The sequence below is a fragment of the Erinaceus europaeus genome, chromosome 17, assembly GCF_950295315.1.
Source record: "Erinaceus europaeus chromosome 17, mEriEur2.1, whole genome shotgun sequence".
Lineage (NCBI taxonomy): Eukaryota > Metazoa > Chordata > Mammalia > Eulipotyphla > Erinaceidae > Erinaceus > Erinaceus europaeus.
In genome coordinates this window covers 47,012,083-47,029,885 of record NC_080178.1, presented here as the reverse complement: position 1 = coordinate 47,029,885, position 17,803 = coordinate 47,012,083, and the positions used below count along the sequence as shown (strand labels likewise).

Here is a 17,803-nt window from a genome sequence, read left to right as displayed (position 1 = left end):
AGGGTGAGGACAGCACAATACAGCCAGGGTGCTGTGGGCTAAGGGTGGACTGATGGAGGTGGATAGTGGGCTCTGAGTGGACGTGGACGTGGACTGGGGCAGGTAGGTGGACTGCAGGGTGGTTGGTGGATGAGGGGAGGGTGGTGGATGGGGGGGAAGGGGGTGGACTGCAGGGTGGTTGGTGGATGAGGGGAGGGTGGTGGATGGGGGTAAGGAGGTGGACTGCAGGGTGGGTGGTGGATGAGGGGAGGGTGGTGGATGGGGAAAAGGGAGGTAGACTCCAGGGTGGGTGGTGGGCTGTGCTAAGGGTCAACTGGGGTATGAGGGGATGGCCAGGGGAGGGATGAAGTGGACGGTGAGGGAAGGGGCTGTGGGTGGGGGGATGGGTTTGAGGACAGATCACTACAGCTCAGGTGAGTCTGGGTGCCTTCTCCCCTGCCACCCTGGCAGCAGGTGCTGTGAGGTTGAGGCTGGACTGGTGTCTGGGGTGGGGGTGGAGGACAGCACTCCACCCTAGGGTGAGTCTACATAACTCCTCCTCACAGCTGTCACATTATGTTCTGGGGTGCAGGTGGACTGGGGTGACGCTGTGGGTGATCAGGCACACACGGATTCACAAAAGGAGTGAGGACAGACACAATCTTCTCTGCAAGCTCCCAGGTGGCATCCTGCTGGAGTCCCAAGACAACTGGGAGGCGAGGACCGGACTCTGGCTTCACATGAGCATGAGAGACCCTGGCAAGTGTTTGTTGTAGGGCCAGAAGTGGGTCTTGCCCTTGTTGGACGGGTCTCTCTGACACTGTTTACAGCGTTTGTAGTCATTGCACTGATCCAAAATAAATAGTTTGTCTGGCGCCCTGAAGTGGAAAAAGCACATGTGATGGTGAGAGGCCTTCCTCAAAACTGTGAAAAGGAGACAAGGACAGTGAACCCCCCCCCCCCCCCAGTACCTGTTCCCCTTGCCCCCAGCCTGCCCTTCTCCTCTCACTCACTGCCACAAATGACGGCCCTACATGGGAGTGGGGGAGGAAACACCTTCCACTAAAATCAAAACATCTTCTCTAGAACAGATTGTATCCCAGTGGGAAAGCTAGCATGGCAGTTGTGCAAAGACTTGCATGTCTGAGGCTCTGAGGTCCCAGGCTCAATACTCTGTATCATCATTAGCCAGAGTGAAGGAAGAGTAGAGAGAGTAAGAAGAGTAGGAGGAGAGGAAGGAAGAGGAGGACTTATCCATGGGTTAGCCAAGATAATAATTTGTCAATTGGTCATTTAGAATATTTGGGGCTGCCGATATAGCCCAGTCATTCTGCAAGTGACTTTCATTTCCTTTTAAGTTTCAGTTTAATTCCCAGCTCCACTATAAGCCTGACCTAAGGTTCATGAAAAAAAAAAAGTTTGTCATACTGAGGCTTGGATAACATCTGAAGGGATAGGCTCCATCTGTTTTGGCAAGTTTTTCACCTTCTCAGTCAGGCACATGTTAACTTTCGCCATTGACAAATGAAAATAAAACAAAAGATCATCAGCCTTTCTCAGGCTAACTGTCAACCTCCATGGACCGAGGCTAGAGGCTCTGCTCCTGGTGGTGAGTAGAGAGAGAGGGCTGAGAAGACAGGACAGGCACCCTCTGGGAGGATGGTCTGGGCCTGTTCCCAGCTGGGTGTCTTACTTTGTATAGCATCCATTACTCATGACTCCATTCCTAACTGACTGTCCATTTTTTTTACTTTTTTTTTATCTTAAATTTTTTTTTAATTTAAATATTTATTTTATTTGTTCCCTTTTGTTACCCTTGTTGTTTTATTGTTGTAGTTATTATTGTTGTTGTCGTTGTTGGATAGGACAGAGAGAAATGGAGAGAGGAGGGGAAGACAGAGAGGAGGAGAGAAAGATAGACACATGCAGACCTGCTTCACCGCCTGTGAAGCGACTCCTCTGCAGGTGGGGAGCCGGGGTTCAAACCAGGATCCTTATGCCAGTCCATGTGCTTAACCCGTTGCACTACAGCCCGACTCCCCTGACTGCCCATTTACCCATGATTCCTCAGCTCTGCTCTTAGAACAGAACATTCCATAAGCCAAGGATGGAAACTCACTCTCCCTGCTTCAAACTTGTTATTTCCAAAGAGAAATGCCCTGCACCCTCCACAAAAGAAAAACGAAGCTCCCTTGAGTAGAGGCAGACCAAAACACTGTTGGTAGACATTTAGCAGGCAGCACACCTGTCCCCACACTAAACCCAGACTTCTGTCCTCCATGGAGTTCTCTTGGCAACCCCCACTCATTTGCATGAAGCTCTATAGACCCACAGATCAGAGGGGAGGAAATGGGGAGAGGAGGCAACTTGCAACCCCAGAAGGCAATTACTTGTCAAAGGCCTTGGCATCTTCATCTCGCTGATGCTTCAGCACAACATCTTTATCCCATTCTTTTCTCAGGTGTTGATTGATGGTGTTCCTTCGATCCTCTTCTGCACATCTTTCTGCTAAATGCCTGGAGGGAAGGCAAGAGTCTGACTCCATACACTGCCACCATCTCCCGCCTAGTCCTCTCTCCTTTGGATTCAGTGGGAAATCTGGTTTTGCTCTCTCTCTTTGGAATAAGAGGTAAAGTTGGAGGCCAGGTAGTGGTGCACCTAGTTGAAGGCACACATTGCAGTGTGCAAGGACCTGGGTTCAAGCCTCAGGTCCCCAACTTCAATTAGGAAGTGCAACAGGTTTCTCTCTGTTTTTCTCCCAATCTCTACCCAAAATAAATAAAAAATTTTCAAAAATAAAAAAAAGAAAGAAAAAGAGTCAGTAACATGAGCAGATACAGGGAACCCTAGCTGAAGGGTCCAAGACTGCTTGCTTTAAGCCGAAACCCTCTTTCTGTCAATGAAAACGCTCTTCTGTCAAAAGATGTTTGTTTCCTTTAATTAATCTGAAAACTCATCTCATGGACCTACCCTATGATCCTGCAATTCCTCTCCTGGGGATATATCCTAAGGAACCCAACACACACATCCAAAAGGATCTGTGTACACATATGTTCGTAAGCAGCACAATTTGTAATAGCCAGAACCTGGAAGCAACCCAGGTGTCCAACAGATGAGTGGCTGAGCAAGTTGTGGTCTATATACACAATGGAATACTATTCAGTGATAATAAAAAAAAAAAATGGTGACTTCGCCATTTTCAGCCCATCTTGGATGGAGTGTGAAGAAATCAGGTTAAATTAAATAAGTCAGAAACAGGATGAATATGGGAAGATCTCACTCCCAGGCAGAAGTTGAAAAACAGTATCAGAAGAGAAAGCACAAGTAGAACCAGAACGGCAGTTGCTGTATTGCACCAAAGTAAAAGACTCTGGGGTGCAGTGGGGGGGGGCAGTGTCCATGTCCAAAAATGATGACAGAGCATCTAGTGCGGTTTGCATTGTTATGTGGAAAACTGAGAAATGCTATGCATGTGCAAACTATTGTATTTATACTCATATTGTATTTATACTCATCCCATAAGGTGGTTTGTGACATGCAACAGCCTCAGCAGTTGACTGGGGAGTAGAGATGAGAAGCAGGCTGGGGCTAGCTAGGGTCAGTCATGACTCTCCACGTGTCCACACATGTTTCTACTAAGGTCGGTGTCAAGGGGTGGGGGAGGAGAGGGAGAGAAAGGAGGAGAGGGTTATGGTGAGGAAGGAAGGGCCAGGGCCCGTACTTTTCTTGGTTTTTCTGAAGCATTTTTTTTTCTTGCTGCAGATTTTTTATTTGGTTGAGGACACGCTGTCTTCTGTGACCTAGAGCAGCTTCCACCTGCTGCTTCATATATTCAATATTTCTCTGCCGCTTCTCGGCCTCCAGGGTCTTCTCATTCTGCCCAAAGTTGGTGACGGTGCCCATGGGCTCGTAGATGGGCAGTCTGGAAGGCCTGTGTTTCAGCTGGAACAGAGAGAGCCAGTGTGAAGGCTTGAAGCATTGGGGTACACTGACAGACCCACTGTTTATAGGAAGGAGCCAGGGCACCCAAACTCACATGAGGAAACCTGCTAGGTGGGTGGGGGCCCAGTATTCTACCCTCCACACACCTACGTTCAGAGTGCTAGGAAGCAGTGTACAGTTCTCAAAATAGCAACCCGTCCACTTACCTGGTGTTCCAGTGCTTTCTTATACATTTCTCTCTCCTCAAATTGATGTTTCTTCAATTCAGCTTTTTGTTCATCAATCCTGATAATTGGAAGAGGAGGAGGTGAGGCCACACTTTATTCTAATGGAGACCAACATCATCAAAACACACCTAACAAGTAATAGTGGGAATAAGTTCCAAGAAAATAAAAGCTGGTACTTCCTTCTGGAAGCTTCCATTGCACCTGATAGAGACAGGCCTTGGAGCCTGGTGGTGTCTCATCTAGGAGAGCACACATGCTGCCATGTGCAAAGACCTGAGCTCAAGGTCCTCACCTGCAAGGGAGACACATCACAAGCAGTGGAACAGTGCTGCAGGTGTCTCTCCTTTTCTATCTCTCTCTATTTCTGTCTCTCTTTCTCTCTCACTGTCTTCTCTCTAGCTCTCACAGTCTATCAAAGAAAGGACTGTCAGGTCTATGGCCATACCACCCTGAACACACCCGATGTCATCTGATCTCAGAATCTAAGCAGGGTTGGACCTGGTTATTACTTAGATGGGAGAAAGGACTGTCAGAAATAGTGAAGCATCAGGGCAACAGGCCCCAAATAACCATAGTGGCAAATAAGAAAGGAATGGAGGGAGGGAGGAAAGGAGGGAGCAAGGGAGAGAGAGAGAGAGAGACACTAGCTTTATGGATGCAGGAATTACCTCCATTTGGGGGAGTCTTCCCCACAGCAGTTTCCCTCACTGCTCTCCTGACCTCCTCCCTGACTCAAATGCTCAGCCTCAGGCCAAGTGCAACCAAACACTCTCTTTCCTCAGGACTGGGAATTGAGAGAAATGTTCATCCCAGGCTGAGCTACAGGAGAATGGCAGGTATGAGTATGTGGAAGACTTTCCATGATGGCCTGGCCCCTGCTTCTAGTCTGGGCCCCCACACTCCCGACCCTGGGCGCTGGGCTCCCAACAGACTGATGATAAACCTACACTTGGAAGGGTCCCTCCATCAGACTGGCCCCTTCTTCCTCTACTAACACCACTGACCACAAAGCCAAAGGCCATGGTCCCAACTAACAACTGTACCTGGCCTCCAAGGCTGTCCTGACACTAAGCATGGTGGCAATGATGGGCTGCATGGGGATCCTGGTTGGCTGGCTGAGATGTGCTGCAGCACTAGTTGTGCTGCCCTACCCTTCCCTACTGGAGTCCCCCTGCAAGTCCACCAAAACTCACTCTTGTTTGAGTTGCAGCCGTTCTAGTTGCTCCAAGACTTTCTGATTTTCTTTCTTTTTCTTGGCCAGTTTACTATTGGCATCTATTTGTTTGAGAAGGTTCTTAGTATACTCATTTTTCTTTTCAGTGACAATAGCAGCACTTGCTGGTCGGTTTGCAAAGTAATATGGATTCTAGGATGAAAGAGGAGCAGTTCATTTCTTTGAGACGAGCAAGAAAGCAACTGATGGGCTAGCAAAATAGCTGGCTTATACAGTGACTGCTTTGTCGTTGGTGAGACCTGGGTTTCAGCCCTGCGCTACCACACTGAAGGAGCCTCAGTGCTGTGGTTGCTTTCTCCATCTATCTAAAAGAAAGAAAAGTCATTTTTCAAAGTGCCGATAAAGCAGCTACATGTTGAACTCACCTGCTCCAAGGTGACTCTGAGCAGAACTGACCAGAGGTCACAGGTCTGTTGTATGCTTTACATTGGTTTGTTCTAGCTCTCCCCCACCAAGAGAATTGCATCAGTCCAGTTAGTTTCGAGGGCCTGCTTGGCCCCGCCCCTAGGAACCCCAACAGAGTTCCAGAGTGGCAGAGTTAGAGAGAGTTCTTGGCGCCGCCATGGGAAAGAGGCAGCAGAGTTCTGTTTGGTGATTAGTTTGTCTTAGTTTATAAATCGTTGATCCTAAATAAAGAAATACAGCTTCTCTGCCCAGCCGTATGTCTCTGGTCGTCTCTGTTACCCGCTCGTGAAGCTAGCCTGGCCAGCTAGAGACTCCGAATTTTAACAACACAGGTCTTTTTTTCTTCTCCATGGTGTGTCTGTGTGTGTGTGTATGTGTGTGTGTGTGTGTGTGTGTGTGTGTGTGTGTGTGTGTGTGTGTGTCCCAAAGCCCTGCATGGTGAACAAAGGCAATACAATGGACTATCTATCAAGTCCAAGAGTTGTCAGGTTAACTAGAAAATGGTTTGAAAAGAGGATGATTTAGGCAGATAAAAATAGAAGCCAAAGATACTAAAAACATGAAAATGGTGGTGAAGCATGTTCACTACCATCTGAAATGAAGTTTTTTGAAACTTCTGCACCTACAGCTCACCTGAGGGTTTTACTGAGGTGGAGACCTTAGTTCTGAGGGTGTGGGGAGGGGCCCAAGATTCTATGGAATGAGCTCCCATCCAGAAAGGAAGTATCACTCTTGTAAAGCCCACAGGAATCCCTTCAATGTGCCCTCCAGAGGGTGGGTTCAAACATTCCCAGACAGGGTTATATGCAAGAGAGAGGCAGAAACAACTCTTACAGAAAAGTGGCATTTCGGATTCCTCTGTGATTTTATAGCATCTGCGACACCAAGGTTATAAGCAGCATTCCTCATGCGTTCTTCTTTTTCTGATTTTAGTCTCAACTTCACAAGGAAAAAGAAAATAAACACACACTGGAAATGTTATTCTGTTTGTGAAGGCTACTAACTTTCTCTCTACAAAGACTGTGTTTCAAATGAGTCCAAACTGATTGGGCTTTTCTGTTTGTTTTGCTCCCTGAGAAAATGTCTCCCAGTCAAGAACTTTCTTTTTCAAACCCAAGGCCTGGCGGCTCTAGCAAGTCAAGCAGAATGGCACCTGAAAATGGATGGCTGTCTATGTTCTTCCCTGCATGCATGCAACAGAGTAGAGTAAACCCTCCATTCATCCTCCAAACCCCTCCCCAATGCATTTATATAAGCTGTGAGGAGATCAGAAAGTAGCTTCAGCCCCAAAATGTAGTGCACCAAACAAGACTTTAGTCTGCTCCTGAAAACCTGGCCATGACCCAAACTTCATTCTCAAATGAAATGCCTGATTTGGCACACTGCCAGGCAGACATGCACAGGACATCTGCAGTGGCCTTGTCTTGTTTGCTGCCCCCACTGCATCACCTCTCAATCCAAGCATTCTACTACCTGGTCTTTGAATTCAGTGTCCTTGTCTTTCATTATCTGATATTGATGTAGAATTTGGTCGTCCTGTTCTTCTTCTTTTTTCAACTTGACATTAGAATACAGTGCACTGTTGGCCTTCCTGCGTTGCATACACACGTAACAAAGTTCCTACAATGACACCAAGGGTCTATTCCTACCTTTTGCTTTCGTATCATCACACTTCTTCCTGTGCTCCCCAAGACTGGATTTCTCCAGGAGTGTGTTTGATAAAAAGACATATGAACAGCGATGTGCACAATGGGTTTGATAGGCTGAGTCCTCAGGTTGCAGGAGTGGCCACAATTCCACTTGATTTGCAAGGTCTATGTTCACTCAGAACCCTTGTTCTCCCAGCCCTGTTTGTGTTCAGTGGCCCCCACCCCCATCATTTATCATTTGTTTGTCTGAGGAGACTGGTACCTGTCCTGCTTTCTCATGATCCCTACAAGTTGTAGTCTCAGAGGTCTTAGGTTCTGTTTTGGTGTTCTTTGATGGACTGGGTGGATGTGGCACACTATAAGAAAACAACAATAGGGAGTCAGGCTGTAGCACAGTGGGTTAAGTGCACAGGACACAAAGCACAAGGACTGGCATAAGGATCAAACCTGGCTCCCCACTTGTAGGGGAGTTGCTTCACAAGTAGAGAAGCAGAACTGCAGGTGTCTATCTTTCTCTCCCCTCTCTCTGTCTTCCCCTTCTCTCTCCATTTCTCTATGTCCTATCCAACAATAATGATAACAATAACTACAACAATAAAACAACAAGGGCAGCAAAAGGGAATAAATAAATATTAAAAAACAACACAATTTCACATCCAGAGTGAAATTAGAGGCAAATATAGCCAAAGGAAGATAGCTCAGTGGTTCTCTTCAGAGCTCTGCATTGTACAGGTGAGCGACCTATGTGTTTGATAAGCCTGGATTTCAATAATAGCATGCTTGTTTACATTTGACTTTTGAGCATTACTGACTGCACTTTCTCAGGCATGGGAGGTGTAGTGAACACACACACACACACACACACAAACACACACACACACACACACGCACACACACACAAACCCTCTTCCTGTGGAATCAACATTCTAAAGCAAAGTTACTAAACAAGGTAAGTGAGGTCTCCAGTGTATTTGGCACTGCTAATGACCATGCACACCTAGCTTCCCCCTGATAGACTGTGAGCCCTGAACATCTCTGCAGTCCTCACCATGGAGCACAAATGCAGGGACACCATGTGAAGGCATGCATGGAAACATCTAATATCCCTGAATCAAGATAAGACTCAGACTACAGTTAGTAAAGTGTGATCCCCACCTAACCCCCCACAAAAGACCATCATGTTACCTTTTGGTTCTTGTTTTTGTAAAGACAGTCTTATTAGGTTCCACTGTGGTAGGCAATATTACGGGTGCAATATTTCCAGATGCTGGAGTGGGTTTTTGACCTGGAGGTCTAGGTAGAAAGTTGACTGTAGAATAAGAGAAAGAGTTAAGTTTCCTTTCAGTCTTTTCCTTTGAGGCTTTAATGGTCATATAGATACAATGAAGAGAGAAAAATACAATAGGAACAGATAACACATTCTTACTCTACACCAACTGTGCTAAGTGCTTAATCTAATGCATAATGGGCCAGGGAGATAGCATAGTGGTTATGCAAAAGACTTTTTTGTGTCTGATGCTCTTAAATCACAGGTTCAATCCTTGGCAGAGAGACACAGAGACAGATACAGAGAGAGAGAGAGAGATAGACAGAGAGAAGGGAAGAAAGTGAAAGGGAAAGATTGCATAAATAACAACTTAAGATAACAAGTAAAATCTCTTTATGAAAGGAACAGTCCTCAAAACATTGTCTGGCAACTTCTAGCTATCTCCAGTAACTTAGAAAAAAATTAAGAAAACCTTTGTGTTTCTACATATGTTTCAACCAAAGTCACATCAGCTACAGACATGAGAATCCTACTATTTTCTATTAAGCCATATAAGACAGTTGTAAACTCCTACTCAGAATATATATATATATATATATGGAACATGTTACATGCAGCTCACTTGATGCATTTCTGTTACCTACCTAGGCCACTTCCCTCCCCCGGTAGCCATCTGAACTTTGACTCTTTTAAGTAGTAGAGAGCCAGCAAAGAGTCTTAGTTGAGAATCTCAGGGATTAGAGTTAAGGTGAGATAGAAAATTCTAGAAGAGCTATTTCTTAGAAGAGCATATTTCTTGGGAGTCAGGTGATAGCGCAGCTGGAAAAATGCCAGTGGCACAAAACACAAGGACCAGTGTAAGTATCCCAGTTCTAGCCCCTGGCTCCCCACCTGCAGAGGAGTTGCTTCACAAGCAGTGAAGCAGGTGTGCTGGTGTCTGTCTTTCTCTCCCCCCTCTTGCCTTCCCCTCCTCTCTCCATTTCTCTGTCCTATCCAACAACAACATCATCAATGACAATAACAACTGCAACAACAATAAAAAACAGGCAACAAAAGGGAAAATAAATAATTATAAAATTAAAAAAAAGAAAATTCTAGAAGACCAGTTTCTTAGAAGAACACATTTCTTATAATTCTAATGGTACTGATTTTCGGCACAGGAGTTGCTCAGCAACAATGCCCTGCTGCTTAGCAGAAAAGAGAAAACAGCTAAAATCGTTGGCCTACCTTGCACATCATCTTTGTCTGACTTCATTCTTAACACAGATTTCCTCAGTTTAGGTTGTTCAATTTTTTCCAGTGTTTCATTATTTCCTTTTAATTCAAATTCAATTCTAGGAATGGACCAAAAGGTTTGCCTGCTCACTGGATCTGAATAAGAAACTAGGAGAATTCTCAGTTCTGAGCAGCACCCCACCCAGCCTGATAATACTGAAATAAACCTACTTCTCTGCCATGAGTGAGTGCCTGGACTTTGTTATGCAGAAATCACAGACTGAAGACTCTTTTCTTTTTTAGCCTGAGTCTGACTGTGACCTGCCTCTTCTAAACTGAGGTCTCAAAAGGTACTCATACTCCGGGGGGGAGGGGATGCCTTTGGGTTTTGGTTTCAGTTTGAATGTGACTTTTCTAGTTCTGTCACCAGATTCAATACAGGGCTGTCAGAGTGGTATGTGGTTGGCAGAGAGTTTGGGGGGCCAGGGTTGATCGGTCCATGGAACCTGTGGGGTAAGGCACTCACCTGGGGAATGAAAGAACACAGTTTGGACTTCTCTTCGAATTTTTGATGTTTGCTAAAGTTGAATTTACACTTTGAGGTGTCTGGAGAAAAAGGAGAGAGGAGATTTATAGCTGGTCTATAGTCCAGGACCCAGACGCCTCACAGGCTCCTTGGAAGCAATGCTACTGGAAGGCTGGCTTGTTGGATGCTCAGTGACTAAAGCCTCAAGCTTACCCCCCCGCCCCCCATTTAATAACGATCTTCTGACTCTTCTCCCAGATCCAGCTTTCTAGTCCCTTTTCCAACTATGACACCATTTCCCCAGACAGTAACCTGTGTCCACCTGCATATCAGCTGTTAGGCTCAGGCAAAAATGGAGCCCTTAGAATAAACCTAAAATAGACAAACCTGTTTTTTCCAAAACAGAGACCCCAAATCTTCATCTGCAATATTGTTGCCTTTAAGTTCATGATTAGTCAACAATATGTTCAGCTTTCTATATTAACTCTTTTTCAGCCACCAGGTTCCAGATGATACCATGATGCCAACCTGACTTCCCTGGGCAGATGACTCCACCTGGAGACACACCTATCTCAGATCTCTGCCCCACTAGGGAAAGAGAGAGACAGGCTGGGAATATGGATTGACCAGCCAATGCCAGTGTTCAACAGGGAAACATTTACAGAAGCCAGACCTTCCACCTTCTGCACCCCATAATGATCATGAGTCCATACTCTCAGAGGGATAAAGAATAGGGAAGTTCCTTCCCTATTTCCTATTATACTTACTCCCAAGATATCCTTATCAAAGCAAAGACAGCAAAAGCTCAATAAGGGCAAGAGACTGGCATACTTTAACAATGACTCTTTAGTCACTATCAGGCCACCCCATCAAGCTGGGGCCCTAGTCTGGGAGTCCTGAGACTCCCAAACAGACATGATGGGCCTTGACCTCAAATAAATCCCTTTCTCCATTGTTACCAGTCATCTGTATCAGGAACAACAAAACAGATCCCTTTGTGGACCCCCACAGGTCCTTGCACTCAAATCAACAACAGTAGAGAATGTTCCATCCTCTGAAATGAGGCTGGACCACATACTCTATGCTACACCTGAGGAAGATGGGTCCTAATTTTGGGGCAATTGGAATGTTCTTACTGATGATCCAGAATGTGAGGTTTGATCTAAAGGGATACAGAGGTCAATCAAATAGGCTCCTAAGCTGAAGTAGGGCAACAGATCAGATCCAATAGATGGGGTTTACAGTCAACAATATTTATATACCTTTAGCATATTTGGAAGCTACTCTCTTCCCTGATCCAGCTTTCTGGTCCTTTTTCCAGCCATGACATCATCTCCCCAGACAATAACTAGGATCCATCTGCATATAACATTTCAGGCTCAGGGAGAAAAAAAACTAGTATATCCTCAGGCCCTTTGGACTTTCCTGCATGCTTCTCTCAATTCATGTCAAATAATATTGCATCCGCCGATCACAACCTAATCAACGCAACGAGTACCACCCCAGCATGCTTCACTTCAGACTGTGTCCAGAGACTTCAGGTGTGGAACGACAACCCTTCAGCTTCATCACTCAGGAGAGACCTTTCCTTTCATAGTATTCTCTAATTCCATTCCAGGTGGTCCACTCCCCAATAAAGTCCCCAAACCCAGATATAGACCAGGTCCCCTGAGATAGAGCATATGTTCACATGTGTCCATAAACCAAGGAAAAATATATACCTGAAAGCAGAAGTACACAAGTACACTGGTCTGCAGTGAGTACCCCCCCTAACACTTCCTCTCCACTATTCCAACCTTAAGGTCCATGATTGTTCAACGATTTGTTTGGCTTTGTATGTTAACTCTCTTATCAGCCACCAGGTTCCGGATGCCAGCATGATGCCGACCAGACTTCCCTGGACTGATGACATCACCTATGTGTCCTGGAGCTCCACTTCCCCAGAGATCCACCCTACTAGGGAAAGAGAGAGGCAGACTGGGAGTATGGATCAATGAGTAAAAGCCCATGCTCAGTGGGGAAGCAATTACAGAAGCCAGACCTTCCACCTTCTGCAACCCAAAATGACCTTGGGTCCATACTCCCAGAGGGATAGAGAATAGGAAAGCTATCAGGAGAGGAGATGGGATATGGAGATCGGGTGGTGGGAATTGTGTGGAGTTGTACCCCTAGTATCCTACAGTTCTGTTATTGTCTCCTTTTGTAAATAAAAAAAATAAAGCTTAAAAAACAAATATAACTAAAATACGCCTATTAGCAGAGAATGGAGACCACCCCCAACTCTTCATTTGTGCCATTCTAGCCTTTAGGTTCATAATCAGTCAAAAACATGTTTGGCTTTACATTTTAACTCTCTTTTCAGCCAACAGGATGCAGCTGCAAGCACGATGCCAACCAGACTTCCCTGGACAGATAACCCCACCAATGTGTCCTGGAGCTCTGATCCCTCAGAACCCTACAGCCAAAATCATACTCAATGGTGAAAAACTGTAAGCATTTCCACACATATCAGGTACTAGACAGGGCTGCCTACTATCACCATTACTACCCAACATAGTTTTGGAAGTTCTTGCCCAAGCTTTCACGCAGGAGCAAGGAATTAAAGGCATACATATTGTAAGAGAAGTCAAATTCTCCCTATTTGCAGATGATATGATAGTATACATAGATAAACCTAGGAAATCCAGCCAGAAGCTTTAGGAAATCATTAAGCAATACAGTAAGGTGTCAGGCTGCAAAATTAATATTCAAATTCAGTGGCATTCCTCTGTGCAAACACTATGTTAGAAGAAGAAAAATCGAGAAATCAATTCCTTTTCCTACAGCAACAACAAGAACAAAAAAATAAAATATCTAGGAATAAACCTAACCAAAGAAGTGAAATGCTTGTATACTAAAATTGTGAGTCACTAATCAAGGAAATTGAAAAAGACACAAAGAAGTGGAAAGATAATTCCATGTTCAAGGGTTGGAAGAATTAGCATCATTAAAATGAATATACTGCCCAAGGCCATATACAAATTTAATGCTATCCCCATCAAGAATCCATACACATCTTGTAGGAGTATAAAACGAATTCTACAAATGTTTATCTGGAACCAAAAAGACCTATAATTGTCAAAAATAATCTTGAGAAGATAGAACAGAACTGGAGGATCACACTCCCTGACCTCAAATTGTTTTATGGGGTCCTTGTAATCAAACCTTCTAGGTAATGGAACATGAATAGACACACTGCCCAGTGGAATAGAACCAAGAACCCAGAAGTAAGCCCCCACACACTGGACATCTAGTCTTTGACAAAGGTGCCCAGACTATTAAAAGGGGGAAAGCAGAGTCTCTTCAACAAATGGTGTTGGGAAAATGGGTTGAAACATGCAGAGGAATGAATGTGAACCACCAAACACAAAAGTAAATTCTAAATGGATCAGGGGCTTGGATGTTAGACCAGAAACTATCAGATACTTAGAGGAAAATATTGGCAGAACTCTTTTCCACATAAATATTAAAGACATCTTCAATGAAATGAATCCAGTTACAAAGTAGACTAAGGCAAATATATACCTATCGGACTTCATCAAATTAAAAAGATTCTGCAGAGCAAAAAAAGCAATACCCAAACCAAGAGACCCCTCACAGAATGGGAGAAGATTGTCACATGCCCTGCATCAAACAAGAGGCTAATAACCAAAATATATAAAGAGCTTACCAGCCTCAACCACAAGAAAACAAATGAAGCCATCCAAAAATGTGGAGAAGACATAGACAGAATATTCACCACAGAAGAGATCCAAAAGGATGAGAAACACATGAAAAAATGCTCCAAGTCTTTGACTGGCAGAGAAATGCAAATAAAGACAACCAATAGATCCCACTTCACTCCTATGAAAATGTCATACTTCAAAAAAGGTAGCACAACAAATACTATAGAGGTTGTAGGGTCAAAGGAACCCTCCTGCACTGCAGGTGGGAATGTAAATTAGTCCAACCTCTGTGGAGAACAGTCTGGAGTACTCTCAGAAGGCTAGAAATGGACCTACCCTATGATCCTGCAATTCCTCTCCTGGGGATATATCCTAAGGAACCCAACATGCACATCCAAAAAGATTTGTGTATACCTATGTTCTTGGCAGCACAATTTGTAATAGCCAAAAACTGGAAGCAACCCAGGTGTCCAACATCAGTTGAGTGGCTGAGCAAGTTGTGGTCTATATACACAATGGAATACCACTCAGCTATTAAAAATGGTGATTTCACCATTGTAAACCCATATTGGATGGGGCTTGAAGAAATCATGTTAACTGAAAGAAGTCAGAAACAGAAGGATGAATATGGATGATCCCACTCTCAGGCAGACGCTTAAAAACAAGATCAGAAAACACAAGTAGAAACCGAACTGGAGTTGGTGTACTGCCACAACGTAAAACATTCCCTGGTGCAGTGGTGGTTGAGTACAGGTTCCAAAAGGATGACATAGAACCTAGTGGGGATTGTATTGTTATGTGGAAGACTGAGAAATGTTATGCATGTACAAATTATTGTATTTATTGTTGAATATAAAACATTAATTCCTCAATAAAAATAATAAAAAAGAAATTATGTGGGTGAGATACTTTTATCTATTTTTATATTTATTTATTCTCTTTTTATTGCCCTTGTTGTTTTATTGTTGTAGTTATTGTCCTTATTGAAGTCTTTGTTGTTGGGTAGGACAGAGAGAAATGGAGAGAAGAGGGGAAGACAGAGACGGGGAGAGAATGATAGACACCTGCAGACTCAAACCACGATCCTCATGCCAGTCTTTGCACTTTGGGCCTACTGTGCTCAACCCGCTGCACTACTTCCCAACTCTCAGTAAGATACTTTTAAACCATATTTTCCCCTGTCCCTGGCTCAGTCCTTCAGATGTTTTATCCTTCTGGCCATTTTATCTGAGTAAGACACTTAGAATCAAGCCTTTCTTTGCCCAAGGGGCACTTGTCATCTAAGACAGGCCAACACTGAAGGGTGACACCTCTATAGACAATTCAGAACTGTAAGAAAGAGAAATAATTAGAAGGTCAACATTACCTTTGCAATACCTTTTTCCAGATTGCCACTTGTATCCACTGCAGACAAGAAGTCCTGAAAAAATTTCATTTTTACTTTGTCATTTTCAATTGTAAGGATACCGATTCCTTGGAAAGTAAATTCAACTTTCTTTCGTGTGCAGATTGATCGTGACAAGAGCTGCAGAGTTTCTTTAATGCATCCTTCGACTGTGTCCCTGCTATAATGCCCCGCTATGGCAACCATGATAAAATTCAGTGGTACAACGGGAATATCCCCTGGAAGAGAAAAGGACAGTTGTGTGGGGGAAAGACAGTGAGCAGATGGCAGATACTCAGAAATAACTGTCTCTCTTTTAATGGGAAAGGTTTAGCCAGTAGAGCTACTTACCAGTTGTGTGGATCTTAGTTTGTCGTAGTCCATGCAGCTGCAATAGCTTCTCTGACATGATAAAGATCGGTATCTGGATAGAGCTAAACCTGTTCCCAGCATCTAGTTTTTGCCTCATAAAAGTAAATGTCCCAAAAGCAGGTATGTAGACCCCCTAGAAACGAAGCAAACAGAAGGTGGGAAGAAAAGAACCACATGCTGACTTCTCTGAAGGGATGATAAAGACGAATCCTGAGAGAATTTTAGACTAAAAGTTTTCAAATGATGTTTGCATAAAATATAACCAATTCAAAGGCTATATTTTTCTTTCTTAAAAAATTTCCTTATTGGGAAATTAATGTTTTAAATTCAATAGTAAATTCAATAGTTTGTACATGAATAAAATTTCCCAGTTTCCATATAATAATACAACCCCCCTTAAGTCCTCTGTCATCTTTCTTTGATCTGTATTCTCCCCACCCACCCACCCTAGAGTTTTTTACTTTGGTGCAATACACCCATTCCAGTTCAGGTTCTACTTGTGTTTTCCTTTCTGATCTTGATTTTCAACTTCTGCCTGAGAGTGAGAGCAACCCATATTAATCCTTCTGTTTCTGACTTATTTCACTTAAAATGAATTTTTCAAGGTCCATCCAAGATCGGCTGTAAACAGTGAAGTCACCACTTTTTTTATTTTTTATTTTATTTATTTATTCCCTTTTGTTGCCCTTGTTGTTTTATTGTTGTAGTTATTATTGTTGTTGTTGTTGTTGGATAGGACAGGAGAAATGGAGAGAGGAGGGGAAGACAGAGAGGGGGAGAGAAAGACAGATACCTGCAGACCTGCTTCACTGCCTGTGAAGTGATTCCCCTGCAGGTGGGGAGATGGGGTTCGAACCGGGATCCTTATACCGGTCCATGTGCTTTGCGCCACCTGCGCTTAACCCGCTGCGCTACAGCCTTACTCCCAAAGTCACCACTTTTATAGTTAAGTAGTACTTTAATATATATATACCACAACTTGCTCAGCCACTCATCTGTTGTTGGACACCTGGGTTGCTTCTAGGTTTTGGCTATTACAACTTGTGCTGCCAAGAACATATGTGTATACAGATCTTTTTGGATGGGTGTGTTGTGTTCCTTAGGATATGTCTCCAGGAGAGGAATTACAGGATCATAGATTAGGTCCATTTCTAGCTCGAAAGCTATAATATTAAGAGAAACTATAGGGATGCTATAGTTGCATATGTATATATATATATATATATATATATATATATAGAGAGAGAGAGAGAGAGAGAGAGAGAGACAGACAGAGACAGAGACAGAGAGAGACAGAGAGATGAGAGAGCATGATACCAGAGCACCACTCCAACACAGCCAGTGCCAGGCTTCACACTCAAGACCTCAGGCATGTGTGCAGGGTCAGTGCTCTACTGTCAAGTCACCTTCCGAAGTCCTACCTTTTGCAGCCTCAGCTGTCGTAGAATAAAGTCAGAAACGTGGCTCCATATCATAGAGACTTCTGAAATTCAAAGAAAACAAAAACACAGTTTGATTTATGTAAATACCCTGTCACTATCCAAATGCAAATGCAAAAGACTCCTTCAAATAGCAAGTCATTCATAGCTAGAAACAGACAGAAATAAGGTCCTTCCTGAAAGTCAGTTTCCCTGATTGTTTAACTTTACCCCTGCTAAGCTCTGTAAATATGTAAGAAATAGTACATCATGATATGTACTTGAAGGAAATCTTTATGGAATAAAGCAAACTGCTCAATTCACTGGAATATTCCCCCACCCCAAAACCACTACCCGAGACAGAGATACCACAGTCTTTCACTTCCAGTATGTGGAAGTTATACACAGTTTTTTTCTGATGGCCTAGGACTGAAGTACAGGTTGTTGAAGGAGAACTAGTAATTGCTCTTATGGACATTGG

General features: G+C 43.9%; 1 long non-coding RNA gene across 1 annotated transcript; it reads right to left on the bottom strand.

Moving 5' to 3' along the window:
- Positions 1-4,821: 4,821 nt before the first annotated feature.
- Positions 4,822-6,690, bottom strand: LOC132534008 (uncharacterized). The gene is made up of 3 exons (XR_009545727.1): positions 6,622-6,690; positions 5,192-5,514; positions 4,822-4,967 (listed from the first exon to the last, which is right to left on the bottom strand). It is a non-coding gene; the product is annotated as an uncharacterized LOC132534008 (long non-coding RNA).
- Positions 6,691-17,803: the final 11,113 nt, after the last annotated feature.